Consider the following 24,266-nt stretch of genomic DNA (forward strand, 5'->3'; position numbering starts at 1 on the left):
TTAAAATTGCAAGCCGTCTATCGAGCAACTGCCTGTGACCTTGTGACAGGTCCTCTGTTGGATATGAATTGCTTTGTTTAAGCTTTTAAGTTTATTTATTAGTGTCACAAGTAGGCTTGCATTAACAATCAAGTTGATGTGAAAATCCCCTCGTCACCACACTCCAGCGCCTGTTCGGGTTCACTGAGGGAGAATTTAGCATGGCCAATGCACCTAGCCAGCATGTCTTTTGGACTGTGGGAGGAAACAGGAGCACCCGGAGGAAACCCACGCAGACACAGGGAGAATGTGCAAACTCCGCACAGACAATGACCCAAGCCAGAAATCAAGCCCAGGTTCCAGGCGCAATGAGGCAGCAGTGCTAACCACTGTGCCACCATGCAGGTCTCCTAGAAACATAGAAACTAGAAGCAGGAGGAGGCCATTTGGCCCTTCGAGTCTGCTCCACTATTCATTTTGATTGTGGCTGATCATCGAATTCAATATCCTGATCTCCCCCACTTCTCCCCATCTTCTTTGATCCCTTTAGCCCCAAGAGCTATACCTAATTTCTTCCTGAAATCAGACAACATTTTGGCCTCAGCTTCATTCTGTGGCATTGGATTCCACACATTCACCACTCTCTGGGTAAAAAAAAAATTCTCCTCACCTCATTTCTAAAAGGTTTACCCCTTATCTTCAAACTATGACCCCTAGTTCTGGACTCCCCCACCTTTGGGAACATTCTTTCTGAATCTACCCTCTCTAACCCGGTTAGAATTTTTAAAGTTTCTATGAGATCCCCACTCACTCCTCTAAACTCCAGTGACTATAATCCTAACCAACTTAGTCCCTCCTCACATCGCAGAGCTGCCATTCCAGGAATCAGCTTGGTAAACCTTCGCTGCACTCCCTCTATAGCAAGGACATCCTTCCTCAGTTAAGGACACCAAAACTGCACACAATACTCCAGGTGTGGTCTCACCAACGTACTATACAATTGCAGCAAAACAGCCCTAAACTTAAATCCTCTCACTTATGAAGGCCAACATACTATTTGTGCTCTTTACTGCTTGCTGTAACTGCGCGCTTACTATCAGCGACTAAAGCACAAAGACTCCAAGGTTTCGTTGAGTGTCTACATCTCTCAATTTACACCCACTGAAGTGATAATCTGTCTTCTACCAAAGTGGATAACCTCACATTTATCCACATTGCAATGCATCTGGCATGCAGATGCCCACACACTCAGCCTGTCCAAATCAAGGTCTCACTTAGCAGACTACTATGTAAAGTTAAAGCACATGGGATTGCAGGTAATGTCTTGAGATGGATAGAAAGCTGGTTAGCAGATAGGAAGCAAAGAGTTGGCATAAATGGGTCTTTTTCTGATTAGCAGTCAGTGACTTAATGGGATTCCGCAAGGATCTGTCCTAGGACCCCAATTGTTCACATTATATATATGAATGATTTGGAAGAGGGAGCTGAATATATTATCTCTAAATTTGCAGATGATGCAAAGTTGGGTGGGAGGGTGAGCTGTAAATAGTGAATAATTTGATTAACAAGAGTTGCTTTTATCCTGCTCTAAAACCCATGCTAGTGTCCTCAGCTCCAGGTGTACAGGTTGAGAGTGAAGTTGTTTGGGTTTACTAGGTCTCAGGCTCACAAGGTTCCTCTTTTCTGGATCTTTCCAGTCACTGACCATGATGAATCCCAAAATGTTTGCTCTCGGCTTTTTTGGCCAAGATAAAACATCAGATCAAGCCCAAGGTGGGGTGTGATGCCTTACCTTGTCAGCTTGGATTTTGTTTGTCTCTCTTGTGGTTACTTTGAATTGGATTCAATTGGATTTTGAATGTGGTTCTTAGAGCAAAGAAGGAATGGATTTGGGTTTCCCCGGTCCATTCTGAGCATTGGCTTTGTAACTTTAAGGATGGAGCAATAATTGTTTAAAGAAGTTTAAAGTTTATTTATTAGTGTCACAAGTAGGCTTACATTAACACTGTAATGAAGTTACTGTGAAAATCCGCTCTGGCATCTGTTCAGGTACACTGAGGGAGAATTTAGCATGGCCAATGCTCCTAACGAGCACGTCTTTTGAACTGTGGGAGGAAAGTGGAGCACCCAGAAGAAATCCACGCAGACGTAGGGAGAATGTGCAGACTCCACATAGACAGTGACCCAAGCCAGGAATCAAACTCAGGTCTCTGTGAGGCAGCAGTGCTAACCACTGTGCCACCGCGTCACCCCAAAGTTCACCTTCTGATTGGAGCTGGTTGGGTGAAAGCCACCACTGTCAGAAGCTACAGCTAAACTATACAAGATACATGCAGCTATTTGTGACAATCACATCATGTCTGTCAAGATAATTGGGCAGCGGATGCTGTACTTGCACAAAATGGAAAAGTCAGGTGACTTCAGTCCCTGGTTTCTGGATAATGACAGGATGGCCAAATTTTCACACCGACGTTTTAGCAAAAATAATTGCATGGAACCGAAACTGGAAGTCCCATTCCCAAACTCAGCTCGTTTTGCAGGTTGCTGGAATGGAGCGGGTTCCACACCCATGGTTCGCAGAGGCAATTGTATATGTTCAAATGCAGCTGCCTCAGACAGATCTGATTTTTGTTACTGGGGTGTCCAAAATGTGCACTTTTCATCTGGTAGGGGATGGTTTAAGTTTACTAGGGTTCTTTGGAGAGATAGGGTACATGTTTGGAGAGATAGGATACTGGGGGTGATCTTACCGGAATTTGGCAGAGTTTTGGTTCCGGCGAGAGAAACGGCAGGCATGATCCTACCAGCCATCCACATCTCGCTCCCACTGCAGCAAAGCTGGAGAATTTGGTGGCCAGCCAAATCTGCGTTCACTGCAGTGGGATGGGAAAATCCCACCGGCATGAATGGTCGTAACATTCCGGCCGGCGTGCTTCTCTCCAGAGAAACAGGTCAGTTTTCTATCCGGATATTACCACACTCTATCAGAACCAATAGCTGGGCAAGTTTCACATTGTCACGTGGGGGGCAGGGCTTATACACGCCAGCAAAGCCTGGCAGCACTGAGATCAGGATGCCATGTTCAAAGGGCACCCCAATCAGAACATGAATGAACCTCCATCACGGAGGTCTCAGGGGCTCCCCCACAGCACTGATTGAAATCAGCACTTCCCCCTCCGCCTAATCATCGGCCCCTTCCCCCTCTTCACCCTGATCATTCGGCCCTTCCCTACCCCACAGTTGGAGCTAGCACACACCCACCAACCACCTTCCCCCACCACCCACAATGGCCATCGGCCGCATCCCCTGCCTCTCTGTCCGTTTCTGCCCCACAACAAAATCTGAATGAATCCTCCCTCCTCCCATGAGGCTCCCACTGGGGCCCACCCCTTGGCATGGATGTGGTTCCAACGTGGCAGTGCCAACATGTGCCAAGTTGCCCTTTGACATTGTTAAGAGAAGACATTATGTGCATGAAAACTATACAAATCATTGGAACTGTGAAGAGAACCATCAAAGGGAGATGTAAAAGGATGTTGTCAAAAGATTTAAATCTCCTGCCCTTTAAATATTTGAAAGAAAACTGTCTGCAATGATAAAAAAAATCAATGCTTGCTATTTCATCTGTCTGTTGACATAAGCCTGAGGGCTACTATTTTACAATCAGTGCTGCATGACTGATTTTACAACCAATCATTCTGGGTTGCTCATCAGTTCATAGTTTGATTGACAGCTCCAAATGCTTATCACATCTTTGAAGTGGCATAATGAATACAAATGCTTGTTTTTATAAGGGATTAGGGGAAGTTAATTGCAGTAAATGTTTTTTTTATCAACAAGAGTGTTCTTGAATAGTGAATTAATCAATAACTTAAGAACTTTATTTAATCTCAGCACAAGTCCTGAGCTCTGTGCATGGTGACTACTGGGTAAGCTGGCATGGAGGATGTAAAGGCAAAAGATGGTGGGTAGGAGGCATGGATCAGTATCAGCTGACTCTAAATTGGCAAAGTGACAATAATGTGTATTGGGGATGAGTGGGGGGAATGGGTTGGCATGCAGAAATGGACTCCCACAGTCCAAAAATGTGCAGGTTAGGGGAATTAGTGGGATAAATGTGCGGAGTTACAGGGATAGGACAGTGGTGGGCCTGGGTAAGATGCTCTGTTGGAAAGTTGGTGCAGACTCAATGGGCCAAATGGCCTCCTTCTGTATTGTAGAGATTCTATGATTCTATGATAAGGCACTGATAGAGGTCTTTAAGACTAGAAAAGGATTTGACAGGATGGACTCCAAAAGCTGTTTGCATATGTGTGGGAGACAAAGGTGAAGGACAATAACATAACAAGGACATTGAATACAGGAATTGGGACGTCTTGTTGAAGTTGTACAAGACATTGGTAAGGCCATACTTGGAATACTGTGTACAGTTCTGATCATCCTATTATAGAAAGGATATTATTAAACTAGAAAGAGTGCAGAAGAGATTTACTAGGATGCTACCGGGACTTGATGGTTTGAGTAATAAGGAGAGTCTGGATAGACTGGGACTTTTTTCTCTGGAGTGTAGAAGGCTGAGGGTGATCTTATAGAGGTCTATAAAATAATGAGGGGCATAGATCAGCTCGATGGTCAACATCTTTTCCCAAAGGTAGGGGAGTCTAAAACTAGAGGGCATAGGTTTAAGGTGAGAGGGGAGAGATACAAAAGTGTCCAGAGAAGCAATTTTTTTCACACAGAGGGTGGTGAGTGTCTGGAACAAGCTACCAGAGGTAGTAGTAGAGGCGGGTACAATTTTGTCTTTTAAAAAGCATTTAGACAATTACATGGGTATAGATGGGTATAAAGGGAAAAAGGGGCAAATGCGGGCAATTGGGACTTGCTTGGTGGTTAAAAGAAAAGGGGCAGCATGAACAGATTGGGCCAAAGGGCCTGTTTTCATGCTGTAAACCTCTATGTCTCTACGATTCTATAAATATACAATGATCACTAATACATCCAACAGGTAATTTTGGAGAAACATCTTTACCCAGAGAGTGGTCATGTGGAACTCACTACCACAAGGACTTAATAGCCTAGATGCATCTAACAGAAAGCTAAGTGAACCTGTGACAGAGAAAGGATAGAAAGTAAAGTTTATTTATTAGTCACATGTAAGGCTTATATTAACACTGCAATGAAGTTACTGTGAAATTCCCCTAGTCACCACAATCCGGCGCCTGTTCGGGTCAATGCACCCAATCAACATGTCTTTCAGACTGTGGGAGGAAACCGGAGCACCCGGAGGAAACCCACGCAGACACAGGGAGAACGTGCAAACTCCACACAGACAGTGACCCAAGCTGGGAATCGAACCCAGGTCCCTGGCGCTGTGAGGCAGCAGTGCTAACCACTCTGCCACCATGCTGCCCACAAGGTTCTAGTGTTGAGGTTGAGTGAAATAGGGCGGGAGGTTTGTGAGGAGCACCAGCGTTAGCATAGTTTGGCTGGGCCAAATGGCCCGTTTCTGGGTTGTTCATTCCATGTAATGCCATGTAAAGGCTTTCAGATACAATCCCACCCTTACTTCCCCGCCCCCCCCCCCTCCTCTCCCCACCCCTTCCACATCAAATTAACTTCTCCAGCGTCCTAACACCCATTTTTGCCTCAACAATGCACCTTGGAACATTTTTCTACTTTGAATCCATTATAAATGCAAATTAGTTTTGTTATAGTGAATCATAAACATCAAGTACCAAAGGAAAGTCAAATTATTGGGGGAGTCCCAATCTTCCCAACGAGACATTAATATTCCTTCAGCCTGTTCTGATGGTTGGAATGGATGTTAAAGACCCCATGGTCCCATTTGATGAGTTCTCCCTAGCCAACATTGCTGCCTCAACAAGCCTCCTCGCAACACAGGAGAGCTGCCAAGTTTGCCTACAATCACTGCACTCCCTCTGTTGTGTGAAAAATTTCCACATCCTTTGGAGAAGCAAGGTTTTGTTTCTTTTTTTTATTCATTGGACATGGGTCTCACTGGCTGCCCAGCATTTATTACCCATCCCTAGTTGTCCAAGGGTTATTGAAAGTCAACTGCATTGCGATGGCTCTGAGTCACGCATACGCCAGACCAGGAAAGGATGGCAGATTTCCTTCCCTGAAGGACATTAGTGAACCAGATGGATTTTTCCAACAACCATGGTTTCATGGTCATCAGTAGGTTCCTAATTTATTGGATTCACAATTCCACCATCTGCTGTGGCTGGATTCGAACCTGAACATTAGTTGAGTTTCTGGATTAATAGTCCAGCGATAATACCACCAGGCCATCGCCTCCCCATAAATGCAAGGCTACTTTTCAAATCTATGTCAAAAGCTGCTTTGAAACAATGAGAGCCAGACTCTGGGGTAATGATCAATCAGACAGGCAGCGGGTGTGGATGAAGGTTTTGAACGTGAGGCCGTGTAATGCAAGATGGAGCATAACTTCAGAAGTCAGAAAATGCCAGGATCTCTCCTGCTTGGACACGTTACTCACATTACTTGTCTCTCTTCAGAGATTCAATAAATTTTGCAGCATCCATGGTAGAGCTTTGGACAGGCGTGATACATGGGCTGAGTGCTCTTTTCTCATTCCATGTTCTCTTATGAGCTGTCAGTTAAGAGGATGCAACATGTGCCAACAGTCAATGGGGATATTAAGGACACGGATAAAGATTTAGGAGCCTGTTGCAACCAGAATCAGCTGTTCTTCTTCAGATACTGCTCATTTTCTGGCTTCAAGTTCAACTTGCGTCAGCTCAGACATGGAATATTTGTACTGAAGCCAACTCACTCATCCAGAATTGGTTATAGCTAAGTTATTTTTACTCCTCTTCGCAGTTCTCAGCAAAATGCTTAAAAGAGACAACATTCGATGCAACATTTCGCTATTGAAATGATTAATGAGGGCTCGGTCTGACTAGCAGATATTTCTTTAATAATTTTGCTGCTGAAAATGTCTTTCATGCAGTTGTTACCTCTGGAGTCAACCATTCCACTGCAGTCCGGGCTACTCTCCCACATCTTAACTTCCGTAAACTTGAGGTCATCCAGAACTCTGCTGCCCATGCCCGAACTCGCACCAAGTTCCATTCCCACACCATCCTTGTGCTCGCTGACCTACACTGGCTCCTGGTCAAGCAACATCTGGACTTTTAAATTCTCATCCTTGTTTTCAAATCACTCTCTAGCCTTGCCCGTCCCCATCTCTGTGATCTCTTCCAGCCCCACAACCAGAAATCTGCATTCCTCTAATTCTGGCCTCATGCGTATTCCCAAGTACGATTGCTCCACCAGTAGGGGGTCGGTTTAGCTCAGTCAGCTGGACAGCTGGTTTGTGACGCAGAGCGAGGCTAACAGTGTGGGTCCAATTTCCGTACCATCTGAGGTTATTCATGAAGGCCCCACCTTCTCAACCCTGCCCCTCACCTGAGGTGGGATGACCCTCAAATTAAAATCGCCACCAGTCAGCTGTCCCCCCCAAAGAGGGAAGCATACTATGGCCATCTGGGACTATGGCAACTTTACCTGTTCCACCAGAGGTGGGCATGCCTTCTGTTGTCAAGGCCCCAAGTTTGGAATTACACCTCTCCACCTCACTTTCCCCTTTGAAAGGGTGGCACAGTGGTTAGCACTGCTGCCTCACAAGCGCCAGTGACCCAGGTTCGATTCCTGGCTGGGGTCACTGTCTGAGCGGAGTCTGCACGTTCTCCCATAGGTTTCCTCTGGGTGGTCCGGTTTCCTCCCACAGTCCAAAAGAGGTGCTGGTTAGGTGCATTGGCCATGCAAAATTCTCCCTCAGTGTACCCGAACAGAGCGTGGTGAGGAGGGGATTTTCACAGTAACTTCATTGCAGTGTTAATGTAAGTGTACTTGTGACATTAATAAATAGACTTAAACTTAATAAATAAAATTAAACTTTAGGATATTTCTTAAAATATATCTCTTTAACCACACATTTGGTTATCTGACCTAATATCTCCTTCTATCATTTGATGTCAGAATTTGTTTTATAATGCTCCTGTGAAGCACCGTGGGTTTTTTTCATTATCATACAGATGCTACATAAATTTAAGTTGTTGTTGCAACTCAAGGTCCAACTTTATCTTTACATATTTGATTTGTATGAATACAAATCACTCATAATCATTTAATTGCGTCATCATTAAGTCCTTAATACACTTGTAAAAACTATTCAGATCCATTCAGGAATAACGAGGTATCAAAAGTTATCCTTTCCAATAATGTAAATTGAGAGATAGTAAAAAGCTTTTTTGAATTGACATGCATCAGTTGGAGTAAGAACTACAGGATACACAGTTTGCTGAATGGCTTTGTCTCATTCACAATCTTTAGCCAGCCGTTGAAGAATCAACATGAAGAGTGAGTCAGTAATTTTAAAATGTGGAGATGCACCCGTGGGTAGCAAAGCATTACAAATCAAGCATCCCCTCAGCAATATTGCAGCTTGCACTTTGAGATCTCAGAAAAACTGGTCACGTGCATTAAGACCACAGCTGCCGTACTGAATAAGTCCCGCTTTGGCAGAGTTCCTATCCTTTTGGATGGGACACACCTGTTCAGGTGGCTGTAAAAGATCCTGTGGTACTAGTCAAAAAGAGGGGCGTTCTTCCAGTGCCCTGGGCAATATGCTCCCTTGAACCAACACCAAACGGTCATTTATCTCACTTGTCATGTGAACGGCCTTGCTGTATGTAATTACTTGGCACGTTTGTCTATGCAACAATAATGACCACACAGCAGAAGCAATTAATTAGATGAGAAATGTTGGGCGGACGGTGGCGCAGTGGTTAGCATTGCTGCAACTCAAGGTCCAACTTTACCTTTCCATATTTGATTTGTATGAATACAAATCACTCATAATCATTTAATTGCGTCATCATTAAGTCAGGGTCCCAGGTTCAATTCCGGCCTCGGGTCACTGTCTGTGTGGAGTTTGCACATTCTCCCCGTGTCTGCATGGATTTCCTCCAGTTGCCCCGGTTTCCTCCCACAGTCCAAAGATGCGCGGGTTAGGTAGATTGGCCATGCTAAAATTGCCTCTTAGTGTCAGAGGGATTAGCAGAGTAAATGCGTGAGGTTATGGAGATAGGGCCTGGGTGGGGTTGTTGTCGGTGACTTCGACCACCTTCCCAGGCAGTACATTCCAGATTCCCACCACCCTCTGAGTTGACGGGCGCTGTTTTACGACCTCGCTCGGGCGGGGCTCATAAAATCCCGCCCGAGGCCAATGGAGAATCTGGGCTGGCCGAGACGGTAAAATTCCGGCAAACAAGTTTTTTCTCAAGTCCTCCGTGTCTAGTGACTAACCCTCAACCAAGAGGAACAGCTGTTCCCTATTCACCCTGTCCAAACCCCTCATTATCTTATGCACCCCAATCATGTTCCCCCTCAGCCTTCTCTGCTCTGAAGAAAACAATCCAAGCCTCTCTCATCCCTCCTTCTAGCTCAAATGCTCCATCTTGTACTTGATGGAGTTTAGAAGTATGAGGGGGTTTCTCATTGAAGCATACAGAATACTGAAAGGCCTGGATAGATTGGACATGGGGAAGATGTTTCCATTCATAGGAGAGACTAGGATCCGAGGGCACAGCCTCAGAATAAGCCCTTTGGGACCGAGATTAGGAGGAATTTCATCAGCCAGAGGGTGGTGAATCTATGGAGTTCATTGCCACAGAAGGCTGTGGAGGCCAGGTCATTGGGTGTATTTTTAAGACAGAGGTAGATAGGTTTTTGATTGGTAAGGGGATCAAAGGTTATGGGGAAAAGGCGGGAGAATGGCGTTGAGAAACTTATCCGCTATGATTGAATGGCAGAGCAGACTCGATGGGCCGAATGGCCTGATTCTGCTCCTATATTTTATGGTCTATCCTCGGCAACATCCTATTGAACCTCCTCTGTACCTCATCGAGTGCAATCACATCCTTCACAGAGTGAGGTGACTATATTTGACTTCAAACACTAGCACAATTAAATGCAGGTCTTTAACTTTCCTTACATCCACACCTCAGGTCCCTATGCACGGATCTCTGAAGTGAGCAGCAAACACAAAGGAAATCTGCCAGATTTGCCGAGGCTGACAGCCAGGAAGACCTGATGACGGCCTTTTTTTACCCCCTGTCACTGGGCTTGGTGAATTGTTTCGATGGACGCTGCAAGCTGCATGAGATCCATTGCGACGAGCTGTGGTGGGCCTCGGAGCCCAGTAATGCTGAGATAAAAGCAGCCAAAATGAGCAAACTGGGAAAGGGCTTTTCAGCACACCCGTGACCCCATGATTTTGTTTAGTGTTAACTTCCTTTACTGGTTTATGTCACACGATTGCTTCCAGATGGGATTTCTGCTGCTATTATACGTCTTAGTATGCTTCTCAATTACCCAGGTCTTGGCGCACTTAAAGCTGATAAATAATATTAATCTGTCACCAATACCGTATATTTGAACTAAAGGATTGGAGCATGACTGCGAAAGGTAACCAGGCTAAAGGAAAGAATGTCAAATATTTTTATGAACTCGATATGTCGCTACCTGATATGCAAAACAGTGGACCCACTGTGCCAACTGGTGTGCTTAGAAAGGAGAGGTGCAGCCTTACATTCCAACATAACATAGTTACTGTTGTCAGCAACATACCTTAATGCACTTCTACAGCATGCTCTGTTGAAGCCATAACATACCGCAGTCCGGAGGTTTGGATATATCAGGAAAGCTGGTCCTTCCTTATCTGAGTTAAAAGAAAGCAAGCTCTGAACTTTGAGGTTATCTTCCAATAACCCAATCTGGCAGGCTACATAACAGTTTCACCCAATAGGTCCAATAGGGCTATTCAAGCACTGGAGACTTTGGCCTGAATTTTCATCCATGGGGTAGCATAGCAGGATCGGAAAAAAATCCCAATTCTTCCCACTCGCTTCATAGAAACTTAGAAACATAGAAGATAGGATCAGAAGGAGGCCATTTTGTCCTTTGAGCCTGCTCCGCCATTCATTACGATCATGGCTGATCATCCAACTCAATAGTCTAATCCTGCTTTCTCCCCATAACCTTCGATCCCATTCACTCCAAGTGCTATATCCAGCCACCTCTTGAATACATTCAATGTTTTGACATCAACTACTTCCTGTGGTAATGAATTCCACATTGCTTCAGGAGCCAAGAATCCGCAAAGGTGGGATCATCATGGCCGAGCGCTGGGTGTGGGATGGAGTTGGGCCAGCTGATGTGGGGCGGCGGTGGCGTAGTGGTATTGTCACTGGATTAGTAATCCAGAGACGCATAGCAAGATCTGAGTTCGAATCCCGCCATGGCGGATGGTGAGATTTGGATTCAATAAAAATCTGGAATTAAAAGTCTAATGATGACGATGAAACCATTGCCTATTGTTGTAAAAACTATCTTCACTAATGTTCTTTAGGGAAGGAAATCTGCCGTCTTTAACTGGTCTGGCCTACATGTGACTCCAGAGCCACAGCAATGTGGTTGACTCTCAACTCTCCTCTGAACAAGGACAACTAGGGATGGACAATAAATCATAGAATCATAGAATCCTAACCCACAACATTGTGGTTGACTCTTAAATGCCCTCTGAAATGGCCTATAAGCCATTCAGTTCAAGGGCAATTAGCGATGGGCAATAAATGCTGGCCTTGTTAGTCATACCCAGCGATAACCAGATCCCATGAACAAAAAAAAGGCTTGGAAGCACCCATAAGGTTGTTGGGTGCTGAGGCTATTTAAAAGGCCTTGCGGGACTGTTAAAATAAAAATACAAAGGCTCTGCGCCCTCATCCCTTACATTCCCTCACCGCCCACACATTCTCCATGTCTCATCCATGCACCCCATCCCCCCTACCCACTCTCTACGGCCTCTCATTCCCTATATGTCAGGCGATGGAACCTCACACACATCCCATTGCTCCTCATACTCTCTATACCAATCTCTGGCACCTCCCTGCCATTGACTCACTATACACTGTATAGAACCAATGAACCTTATCGTGACTGCAGGATGTGTAAAAGAAGCTTCAAAAAAAAACCTCATTCATTCATCACATCCCCTTCTGTTTAAAAAAATTATTTCACTACAAGAAAATAATATTATCTAATCATCCAAACTCTTTAAAATATCAGTAACTGAAACCACAAGCCCATTAAACCACTTGACCTTGTGTAAAAAAAACATTATGGTATTGACTGCAGAGAGTATAGAGCAAGGGCTCTCAATCAAACAATAGTTTTGCTGGGGTGCAGCTCTTTCAACAAGAGTAAAGGTTATCTGGGCTTTCAGCAAAGCCTTATTATGTATGCTTAATTGACAACTCTGGCTCTCTGAAATCTGTGGTCAATTTTGCAATGTTTATTTACACAAGGTTAAGTGGTTTCAAGGACTTGTGGTTTCTGTTATTGATGTTTTAAACGGACTGACCGATTGACACTTTTACTGCCTTGCAATGAAATACCTTTTAACATGGTGGAAAATGATGGATGAATTAAATTTTTGAAAACATTTTCATTTCTATACACCTGACCGTCAATTTTTGAATTATTTAGTTCTGTACAGTGTCAACTCTCAGTGACCTCAGTGTCCAGTGAGGTCAATGGATATGGAAGTGCCACAGTTTGGCATAAGGGAATGTGTTTGACCTTTTGAACTCGTATTTTGTGGGTCCCCTTTGGCACACCGTGTCCTCCGAGGGACTGTGAATAGCGACCCTTTTTCAAAACCTCACTCAACTCTGTGAACAATTGCGGAGGAGTAGGAGATACCTATTTTAGAAGAAAGAAATCTTAGAAACCCTACAGCACAGAGAAAGGCCATTCAGCCCATCGAGTCTGCACCGACCACAATCCCACCCAGACCCTACCCCCATATCCTTACACATTTACCCACTAATCCCTCTAACCTACACATCCCAGGACACTAAGGGCAATTTTAGCATGGCCAATCAACCTAACCCGCACATCTTTGGACTGTGGGAGGAAACCGGAGCACCCGAAGAAAACCCACGCAGACACGAAGAGAATGTGCAAACTCCACACAGACAGTGACCCGAGCCGGGAATCGAACCCAGGTCCCTGGAGCTGTGAAGCAGCAGTGCTAACCACTGTGCTACCGTGCCGCCCATACCTATTTCCACAATGGAGCCAGCCAGGTCGGGAACGTTGGTTGTGGGATTTTGACAGAGACCAGCCCACAATCATTAAAGGCACTCCTCAAAATCAGACAGCTTGGGAGTGGGATCAGAAATCCTGAAATGGGAATTCACCCTCCATTTTTAAAGGGCTCCCGGATTATCCTGACTAGGTGGAAATTCAGCCCTTTTCCGGAGTCAGCTTCCTGTACTCAGCCATGCAATTTCCAGCAGAGACAGCGAATAATTGGAGCAATTCCTACTCCCTCCCATCTCTCCGCCAAGAGGCTGGATCTGATTCACAAGATGTAGTTGTTTCTTTGAAAGTTTGTCTGCTGAATCCCTCACTTGTTTCTACATTACCTCTAGACGGGGCGGACGAGGCGGTAAAATTCCGGCTGATGATTCCAATTCCGGCTGGTGTCTAACATTCTGTAAATGTCAGGTCAGCCAGAACCCTGCTGATATGTTGTAACTCACAGCACGTTTCATTCCCCTTTCACCCCAGTGCTTATATATTGACTCCCAGCAAAGCAACATTAGGGAAGGCGATGGCCTAGTGATATTATTGCCAGACTATTAATCCAGGAACTCAGCTAATGTTCTGGGGACCAGGGTTCGAATCCCACCACAGCAGCTGGTGGAATTTGAATTCCATAAAAAATATCTAGAATTACGAATCTACTGATGACCATGAAACCATTGTTGATTGTCGCAAAAAATTCATCTGGTTCACTGGTGCCCTTTAGGGAAGGAAATCTGCCATCCTTACCTACTTGTGGCCCACATGAGACGCCAGAGCCACAGCAATGTGGTTGACTCTCAACTGCCCTCGGGCATCTAGGGATGGGCAATAAATGTTGCCCAGCTAGAGACATCCATGTTCAAAAAATAAATTTTTAAAAGCGTCTTGGGAGGGAGTTTTCCCGTCCCACCCGCCACGGGAATCATAGCGGGCAGATCCTGCAAAGGTTCATTGACCTTGGGTTGGATTTTCCGGTTTTGGGCCAAGCATGGCCGGAAAATCCCGCCCCTTGACTTTGAGTCCAGTTTTGGTGCTCATTCCACCTTTCTCACTGAAGTTACCAAGCTCAGGACAGACCTTGGAATCGAATCTAGTGTCAGCTGTGGGCAGCACTTTGTTGGTGGCACTCACACCTTTACCTTAGAAGGTTCTGGTTTCAAGTCCCGCTTTTCAGCACACGAGAAAAATCAAAGCTGATGTTCTCTCCAGGGCAGCATAGTGCTGTCCATGGAGACCAGCTCAGCATGGAGATGGAGAGCAGGAATCAGTCCACCCCGGCAGAGTGGTGAACAGCGCATCAGGAGCAGTGCAGCACAATGGCAGAAAGGTTGTCACACTCACCTCAAAGTCTCTTGTGAACTGAGGACCACCTTGTGCACACCAATCTTTGTCAATCAGCTTTTGTTTTATTCGTAGGACATGGAGCATCGCTGGCTGGCCAGCATTTATTGCTCATCCCTAGGTGAGAGTCAGAATGTTGAATTTCTGAAGGCAATTGAGAGTCAACCACATTGCTGTGGAGCCACATGTAGGCCAGACCAGGTAAGGATGGTGGATTTCTTGATGGATCGAATGGCCTCCTTCTGTTCTAAAAAATGATATGATCCTATTATGATTTGCCACATTTTTCTAGATTGCTTTCTTTGTGGCTTTCTCCTGGGTTGGGCATTTTTGAGAACAAAGGAATCATCTTACAATCCACCCTGGGGGAAGAGTTGAATTAGTCAGTTAATGGCAGTATACATTAATATATTTTTTTATTCATTCGTGGGATATGGACGTCGCTGACTGGCCAGCAGTTGTTACTCATTCCTAGTTGCCCTTGGAGGGCAATTGAGATTCAACCACATTGCTGTGACTCTGGAGTTACATGTAGGCCAGACCAGGTAAGGACGGCAGATTCCCTAAAGGACTTTAGGGAAATAGATGGGTTTTTCTCGCAATGGACAATGATTTCATGGTCATCAGTAGATTCTTAATTCCAGATTGTTTTATTTAATTCAAATTCCACCATCTGCCATGGTGGGATTTGAACCTGGATCCCCAGAACATTAGTTGAGTTTCTAGATTAATAATCCAGCAATAATGCCACTAGGCGATTGCCTCCCCAAATAACATAGGCTGATATAATTCCATGCAAGACTGAAAGGCTGATGGGACACCAGCATTAGATGCAAATGAATGCAAATGGCGTTCAGACCACAGCCAGCGGGGAGACTAACCCAACATTAACCCGCCATTGGGAGAATTGCAACGTGAATTTATGCCAACAAATTTCCGACTTTTTGGCTCCCGCTAGATTCTCAACTTCTGCCCGCCACCAAACCTGCCAAGGACGAGTTGGGAGAATTCCACCCTGTGTCCTCCTGTCCTTGACTCCACCACCATTTCTCTGAATCTTTAGAGCTTATATTTAGTGGTCTACGAATTCCTAAATCATTGCCTGGTTATATTGGGCAGACATTAACTGAATGAGAAGTTTATCATTTGCTAATTGTTACAATTCGTATGGCAAATTATACTCCTTAAAAAAGACAGTTAACTGAGATGTGGTAACATTGCCCAACACTCTTAGCGTCAGCTAGGCTCAGTGGATCGCATTCTTCCCTGTTAATCAGAAGGTTGTGGGTTCGACCCCCTTCCCACTCCATGACTTGAATGCATAATGTGTCCCTGTGTAGCATTGAGGGGGTGCTGCATTGTCAGAGGTTCTTTTAAACAAAGCTATCACTGTCGCTCTCTTGATTTCCCTGGCCACACAGCAACTTAAAGGTTCCCATGCAGGCTGGGAATCAGCCTCTTTAAGTTATTACAGGGCAAAAGAACTTAAAGGGTCGAACATGTTCCTGAATCAGACACGCAGGACAAAATGAATTAGAGGGTATGTTGAAAGGTACCCAAGTCTGGTTATTTTAGTAAAAGGTCCCACAGTACTAATTGGAAGAAAATCCGCAGTTCTCCTGGTGGTCTGACTTTCACCATAAACAGGCAGTCATCATTTTTTTAATTCATTTGTGGGACATGGGCATCATTGGCTGGCCAGCATTTATTGCCCATCCCTAGTTGCCCGAGAGCAGTTTGACATGGGCGACACAGTGACACAGTGGTTGACGCTGCTGCCTCACAGCGCCAGGGACCCAGGTTCGATTCACTGTCTGTGTGGAGTTTGCATGTTCTCCCTGTGTCTGCGTGGGATTCCTCCAGGTGCTCCGGTTTCCTCCCATAGTCGGACAAATGTGCTAATTAGGTGAATTGGCCATGCTAAATTTTCCCTCAGTGTACCCGAATAAGCGCCCGAGTGTGGTGACTAGGAGATTTTCACAGTAAGTTCATTGCAGTGTTAATGTAAGCCTACTTGTGGCTAATAAATAAACTTCATTGCTGTGCGTCTGGAGTCACATGTAAGGCAGACTAGGTAAGGATGGCAGATTTCAATTCTACCATTTGCTGTGGCGGGATTTGAACCCGGGTCCCCAGAACATTAGTTGTGTTTCTAGGTTAATAGTCTAGCAATAACACCAATTGACAATCTCCTCATATTTGCTGATTTAATATTATTATTTCATGTTCATATACGCCACAGCAATAACTCTACTTCTGGAAAAGTGCTTCAGGAGAAAACGATATAACACTTTCACTTGTGCAGCAGTCACACTCTGTATTTAGTAACACACAAGATCCTCCATCAAAATCTTTTCGATGCATCACTTAATTTGTGCTGAATAATTAGTAACCCAGCGAGGCTTTGATGTCTGCCCAAATTACAGATGAAAGAACACTGGGTGAGGATGAAATGCAAAGTGGTGGAGGAACAATTGGTTGTTGAACAGGCTGGAAACCTATTTTCTCATTCACATGCCAGTGTCTGTTTTATGATACATCGGGCTGGAGAGATCACTTCATTCAGTGTAAATATTAACCCACCGTCTTCAACTAAATTTACTCCCATTGTAACCTGTCATTGCTGTTAAAACGTTAATGACATGTTCAGCACGATCTGACAGATGTACAAGTTCAGACAGCAACCCGTACACTTTCAAGACTGTATCATACAATCCTCTAGCCACTATTTATAAATCAACTGTGGGAACCATCAATTCTTGATAGGAAGGGTGTAACTAAAAACCATTGCAAATATGGTACAGAGTGAACAATTTGCATGGGGAAAGGCTTGAGTGCCTTCACCTTCAAACAGCAATGAGGGTGAGATTTTAACTCATTCAAATCCCATCTACTTACACAGGATTAAAATCAACCCCCCCACCAAGTTTCATATCCAGCTCAAACCACCTTTTTTATTGGGAAGTTCATTATTTTAATTTTTTTCATTCATTCGTGGGACATGGGCGTCGCTGGTTGGCCAGCATTTATTGCCCATCCCTAGTTACCCTTGAGAAGGTGGTGATGAGCTGCCTTATTGAAGCACTGCACTCCACATGCCGTGGGTTGGCACTGTGGCATAGTGGTTAGCACTGCTGTCTCACAGGGCCAGGGACCCGCATTCGATTCCTGGCTTGGTTCACTGTCTGTGTGGAGTCTGCGCGTTCTCCCTGTGTCTGTGTGGGTTTCCTCCGGGTGCTCTGGTTTCTTCCCACAGTCCGAAGACATGCTGGTTAGGTGCATTGGCCATGCTAAATTCTCCCTCAGTTTACCTGAACAAGCGCCAGAGTGTGGCGACTAGGGATTTTCACAGTAACCTCATTGCAGTGTTGATGTAAGCCTACTTGTGACACTAATACTTAAATAATGCCATTAGGGAGGGCATTCCAGGATTTTGACCCAGTGACTTCAAAGGAATGGTAATATATTTCCAAGTGGTTGACTCTTAACTACCCTCTTCATGGTAGAGGCTGCGGTTTTGGTTGTGCAATCTAAGAATCCTCGGTGAGTTGCTGCAGCGCATCTTGTAGTTTTCATACATTGCTGTAACTGTGCATGAGTAGTGGAGGGAATAAATGTTGAAGGTGATGCATGGGATGTCAATCAAGCTTTGACCTGGATGGTGTCCAGCTTTTGGGGCTGCACCCATCCAGCCAAAGGGAGAGTATTCCAGCACACCCCCACCTTGTATCTTGCTCATGGTGGACAGGATTTTGGGGAGTCAAGAGGCGAGTTACTCTCTGCACAATTCCAGCCTCTGACCTGCTCTTATATAGTAACACCCAGGATGTTGATAGTGGAGAATTCAGTGATGGTAATGGCCATTGAATGTCTAGGTGAGGTTGTTGGATTCTGTCTTGTTGGAGATGGTCATTGCCTGATAGTTCTGTAGTGTGAATGTTATTTGCCACTTATCAGTCCAAGACTGAATGTTGTCCAGGTCGTGTTGCAATTAAATATGGGCTGCTTCAGTATCTGAGGAGTTGTGAATCATGCTGAATGTTGTGCAATCATCAGTGAACTTCTCCACTGCTGACCTTGTAGTGGAGGGAAAGCCATTGACTGATGGTTGGGCCCAGGGCACCACCCTGAGGAAGGTCTGCAGTGATGTCTTGGGACTGAGATGATTGACCTCCAACCAACACAACTATCTTCCTTTGTGCCAAGTATGACAGCAGCCAATGGAGAGATTTCCCCCTAGATCCCATTGACTGCAGTTTTGCTGGGGCTCTTTCATGCCACACTTCGTAAAATGCTGCCTTGTTGTCAAGAGCAGTCATTCTCATCTCATCTCTTGAGTTCAGTATTTTTGTCCATGTTTGAACAAAGGTTGTAATGAGGCCGTGAGCTGAGTGACTCTGGTGGAAACCAAACTGAAGGACAGTGAGCAGGTTATCACCGAGTAAATGCTATTTGATAGAAATGGCTACAACCCTTCCATCACTTTGTTGATGATCGAGGGTAGACTGATAGGGCAGTGATTGCTCAGTTGGATTTGTCCTGCTTTTCGTGTACAGGATATACCTGGGCAATTTTCCACGTTGCTGGATAGATGTCAGTGTTTTAGCTGGATAGCCTGGATAGGAGTGCGGTAAGTTCTGGAGTACAAGTCCTTTTGATGGAATATTGTTAGGATCCGCTGCCTTTGCTGTATCCAGTGCCTTCCATCGTTTTTTGATATCATGTACAGCAAATCGAATTGACTGAATACTGGTATCTGTGATGCTGGGGGCCTACAGAGGAGGCTGGGATGAATTATCCATTCAACACTTCTGGCTGAAGATAGTTACAAATGTTTCTGCCTTGTCTTTGTGCTGGGCTTCCTCCATCATTAAGGATTTGGACATTCGTGGAGCCTCCTCTTCTTCCAGTTAGTTGTTTAATTGTCCACCAGCATTCACAACAGGATGTGGCAGGATTGCAGAGCTTAAATCCGATCCAAGAGAGTGGCAGGCGGATGTGAACCTGAATGGTGAGACACGAGAGAGGGAAACAAAATTAGAAATGAAAGAAAAGCAGAAAGCAAAAGCGGAAGGCAGAGGGAACAAGGGCGAGCAGCAAATAGGGCCACGGTACAGAAAAATGATGTGTAAAAATGTTTAAAAGGCAAATCTAAAGGCACCGTATCTGAATGTACAAAGCATTCACAGTAACGTAGATGAGTAAATAGATGCATAGAGGTGCAAATTGATTGCGATTATAGAGACATGGCTGCAGGGTGACCAAGGCTGGGAACTGAATAACCAAGGGTATTCGATATTTAGGAAGAACAGGCAAAACAGAAAAAGAGGGAGGAAGACGTTATTAGTTTAGGATGAAGCGTTGCAATAGTGAGAGAGGACATTGGTTCAGAAAATCAAGATGAAAAATCATTTTGCGTGGAGCTGAGATGCAACGAAGGATGGAAAACATTAGTGGGAGTTGTCCATGCACCTACAAAGAGTAGTAGTACGGAATCGCTTAGCGTCAGGGGAATTGGCAGATTAAATATATGGGGTTACGGGCGGGATTGTTGTCAGTGCAGGCTCCATGGGCTTGAATGGCCTTCTTCTGCACTGTAAGGATTCTGTGATTCCATGATTCTAATCATGGGTGACCTTAATCTACATATAGACTAGGAAAATCAAATTAGGAATAATAGAGTTGTGGATGAATTCCTGGAATGTGAACGAGGTGGTTTTTTTACCAACTGGTAACAGGCTATCCGAGATTTTGTAATGAGAAAGTGTTAATTAATAATCTTGATGTGCACGGTCCTTTAGGGAACAGTGACCATAACATGATAGGATTCTTCAGTAGGATGGAAAGTGAAGAAGTCCAATCCAAAACTAGGGTCCAAAATCTAAATAAAGGAAACCATGAAAATATGAGGCACGAGTTGGCTAAGATAGATTGGGAAACTTCATTAAAAAGTGTGATGGTGGATCGGCACTGGCTAATATTTAAGAAAGAATGCATATATTGCAACAGTTATACATTGCTTTCTGGTGTAAAAACACAATAAGAAAAACAGTCCAACCATAGATGTCAAAAGAAATTAAGGCTAGTATTCCGAAGAGGAATTATATAAAGTTGCTAGAAAAAGTATCAAGAGTAAGCATTGGGAGCAGATCAGAATTCAGCAAAAGAGGACCTAGAGATTGATTAAGAGGGGAAAATAGGATATGAGAATAAACTCGCAATTAACATAAAAGTGGACTATAAAATCTTCCATAAGTATGTAAAAAGAAAAAGATTAGTGATGACAAATGTAGGTACCTTACAATCTGAAATAAGAGAATTTATAATAGAGAACAAGGAAATGGCAGAGCAATTAAACACCTGCTTTAGTCTGCCTTCACAGAGGAAGACACAAATTACTTCCGAGAAATGCTAGGGAACCAAGGGTCCAGTGAGAAGGAGGAATTGAAAGACATTGGTATTACTAAAAAAAAGTTCTGGAGAAAATAATAGGACTGAAAGCCAATAAGTCTCCAGGGCCTGATAATCTACATCCCAGGATACTAAAGGATATGGAAATACTGGATGCGTTGGTTGTCATCTTCCAAAATTCTATAGATTCTGGAAAAGTCCCAGCAGATTGGAGGGTGGCAAATGTAACCCTGCTAGGAGGGAAGGAGAAAACTGGGAAGTACAGACTGGTTAGCCTCGTATTGGTAGCAGGGAAAATGCTACAGTAGAGATTATTATAAAGGATGTGATGGTTATCACACTTGAGGACTCTTAGAACGTATCAACAGAATTAAACAAAGTCAACATGGATTTATGAAAGGGAAATCATGTTTGATAAAACAACTGGAGTTTTTTCAGGATGTAACTAGCAGAATAGATAAGGGAGAACCAGTGAATGAGGTGTATTTGAATTTTCAGAAATTTTGTGAAAAGTCCCATATTATTTAGCAAATGTTGCCCAATCATGGAATCACACCTATTGTTGGGTACTGCATTTTGCGTTTTGCGAGCACAGTCTGGTTGGGTCAGTTCATTGTGAATAGTGGCTGGGACATGCTGTTTCATGCCCTCAAGACAAAAAGACATTCTGTCTAACATGCATAATGTGGCACATGGATTTCATTACCAGTGTGATGCAAGGTATGTAAGATTTGCATCTCAAAGACTGGGAGATCATATTAAGTAGCATGTCTTTTTGTACCTCAGCTATTCCCAATCTGTCACCATTTAAATAATAATCTGCTCATTCTGTTTTTCCTACTGAAGTGGATAGCTTCACATTTATCCACATTATATTGCATCTGCCATGTATTTGACCACTCACTCAACTTATCTAAATCTAACTCTTAACATCGTCCTCACTGCTCACCTTCCCACCAAGTTTTGTGTCATCAGCAGACTTGGAAATATTACTTTTGGTTCCCTCGTCCAAATCATTGATAATATATTGTGGAAGCTGAGGCCCAAGCACTGATCACTGTGAGACCCCACGAGCTATTGCCTGCCACTCCAGAAAAGACCCATTCGTACCTACTCTCTGTTTCTTGTCTATTAACCAATTCTCAATCCATGCCAATATATTACCACCCCCCAATCCCACGTGCTTTAGTTTTGCTGAGCAACGCTCAGTGTGCTAAGAATTATGCTGACAACCAATTTAAGGTTGACAGTCAGGCTCGCAGTGTAGTGCATTCATGTGTTTTGGAAGCTACATAAATTAATACACAGGGCCCTCTTCTTTGCAGACAGGAAGAACACATATATAGATTGCGCTTGTTTCAACTAAACAAAATAAGTGGCAGCCATATGCCAATTCATTCCCAAGGCCAATCATTCTCAACCTGCCCGGATTAAATTCCAAACAATACTTGGCAATTAATTGTCAGTCATCATCAACTGGTGCATTCTCCATGGCAATGCCTCAACCAATCAGACTCCACTTGCCAACCAATCAACGTCCTTGTCCCATGCGATATGAATTGTTGTTTTCCCCTTGTATTGCTATTCTTGCAAAATGTCCTGATGAGTGCAAGACAAATGTCTCTTTTTCCAGTAATAAGGAGGACTTTGCAAGGTCAACAGAGTTGAGTGTGCTATTGTGATTTCCAGCGCCTAGGTCAGTGCTGGCTGATCCGTCCAGTTTTATTCCTATTTTTAGGCTTCATACCAGTTAGACACAACTGAGTGCTGGGACATTTCATAGGGAATTTAACGTTTTTTAAACTTATTAGTGTCACAAGTAGGCTCACATTAACACTGCAATGAAGTTACTGTGAAAATCCCCTAGTCGCCACACTCCGGTGCCTGTTTGGGTACACTGAGGGAGAATTTAGCATGGCCAATGCACCTAACCAGCACATCTTTCGGACTGTGGGAGGAAACCGGAGCACCTGGAGGAAACCCAACACAGACACGGGGAGAACATGCAGACTCCACACAGACAGTGACCCAGCTGGGAATTGAACCTGGGTCCCTGGCGCTGTGAGGCAGCAGTGCTAACCACCATGCCACTGTGGGCCTGGAATCACCTGTTTCCCAGAGCAGGTAAGGACAGCAAATTTCCTGATATTAGTGTACCAGATGGCCGTCTACAACAATAACTTCATGGTCACCATGACAGAGACTAGCTTTATAATTCCAGATTCGGTTAATCGCGTTTAAATTCTGCCAGCTGCCATGGTGGGATTTGCACCCATGTCCCCAGAGCATTAGCCTGGGCCTCTGGATTACTAGTCCAGTGACTTTACCACGACGTCACTGCCAATTCACTGTTGACAATTAAATCAATTTAATCTCCACCATTAGTGATGTCACACAGAACAGTTGCTACAGGAAGTTCCTCAGCTGTTTGGACAAATTGAACAGCAGTGAGCTGTATAGAACTCCGGCTATTGGCTAACATCATCTTGCGAAGCCACTGCTAGAATCACTAAGGACATTATTAAGTTGTTTAACTGTGTCTCTCGCACAGCATAAATATTCTGCCTGGGGAGAGGGTGAATAATTACAGCTGCGTATGCCAGGCTCTGCCTCAGTTAATACAAATTATAGAATCCCTACAGTGCAGAAGGAGGCCATTCGGCCCATTAAGTCTGCACCGACCTCAATCCCACCCAGGTCCTACTCCCATAACCCCACATATTTACCATGTTAATCCCCTGACACTAGGGTCAATTTAACCCGCCTAATCAACCTAACCTGCACATCTTTGGACTGTGGAAGGATACTGAAGCACCCGAAGGAAACCCACACAGATGCGGGGAGAACGTGCAGACTCCACACAGACAGTGACCCAAGCCAGGAACTGAACCCGGGTCCTTGGCGCTGTGCCACCGTGCCACCCCACTGTGCCAATGGGACCGCTGGCAAAAAAGAAAAAGTCCCCTTTACAAATTCTCTTCCAAGTTTATCATTAAAATAAGAAGCTTCTCAATATTTCTAGTACAAAAGGGTCTTGTCTTCATTCTTCAAGGTGAAGATGACCATATTCATCAACTTGGGAGGGCAGACGATCTTACCGGCCGTTCACGCCAAGCTCCCATTGCAGCGAAGTCAGGGAATTTGGTGCCCAGCCAAATCTCTGTTCACAACATCAGAATGGGAAAATCGCATCGGCATAAACAGTCAGAAAATTCTGGTCGAGGAGTTCCAATGGGTATGTAGGTAACTGGTGAGGTTAATCTACACCCGGAAAGTTCTGCTGGAAATACTACAGATGATTTAGTTTCGGATGAGTTGCTGGCTTGGGACTTCCC

This window comes from Mustelus asterias, chromosome 9 (genome assembly GCF_964213995.1).
Source record: "Mustelus asterias chromosome 9, sMusAst1.hap1.1, whole genome shotgun sequence".
NCBI classification, from domain to species: domain Eukaryota; kingdom Metazoa; phylum Chordata; class Chondrichthyes; order Carcharhiniformes; family Triakidae; genus Mustelus; species Mustelus asterias.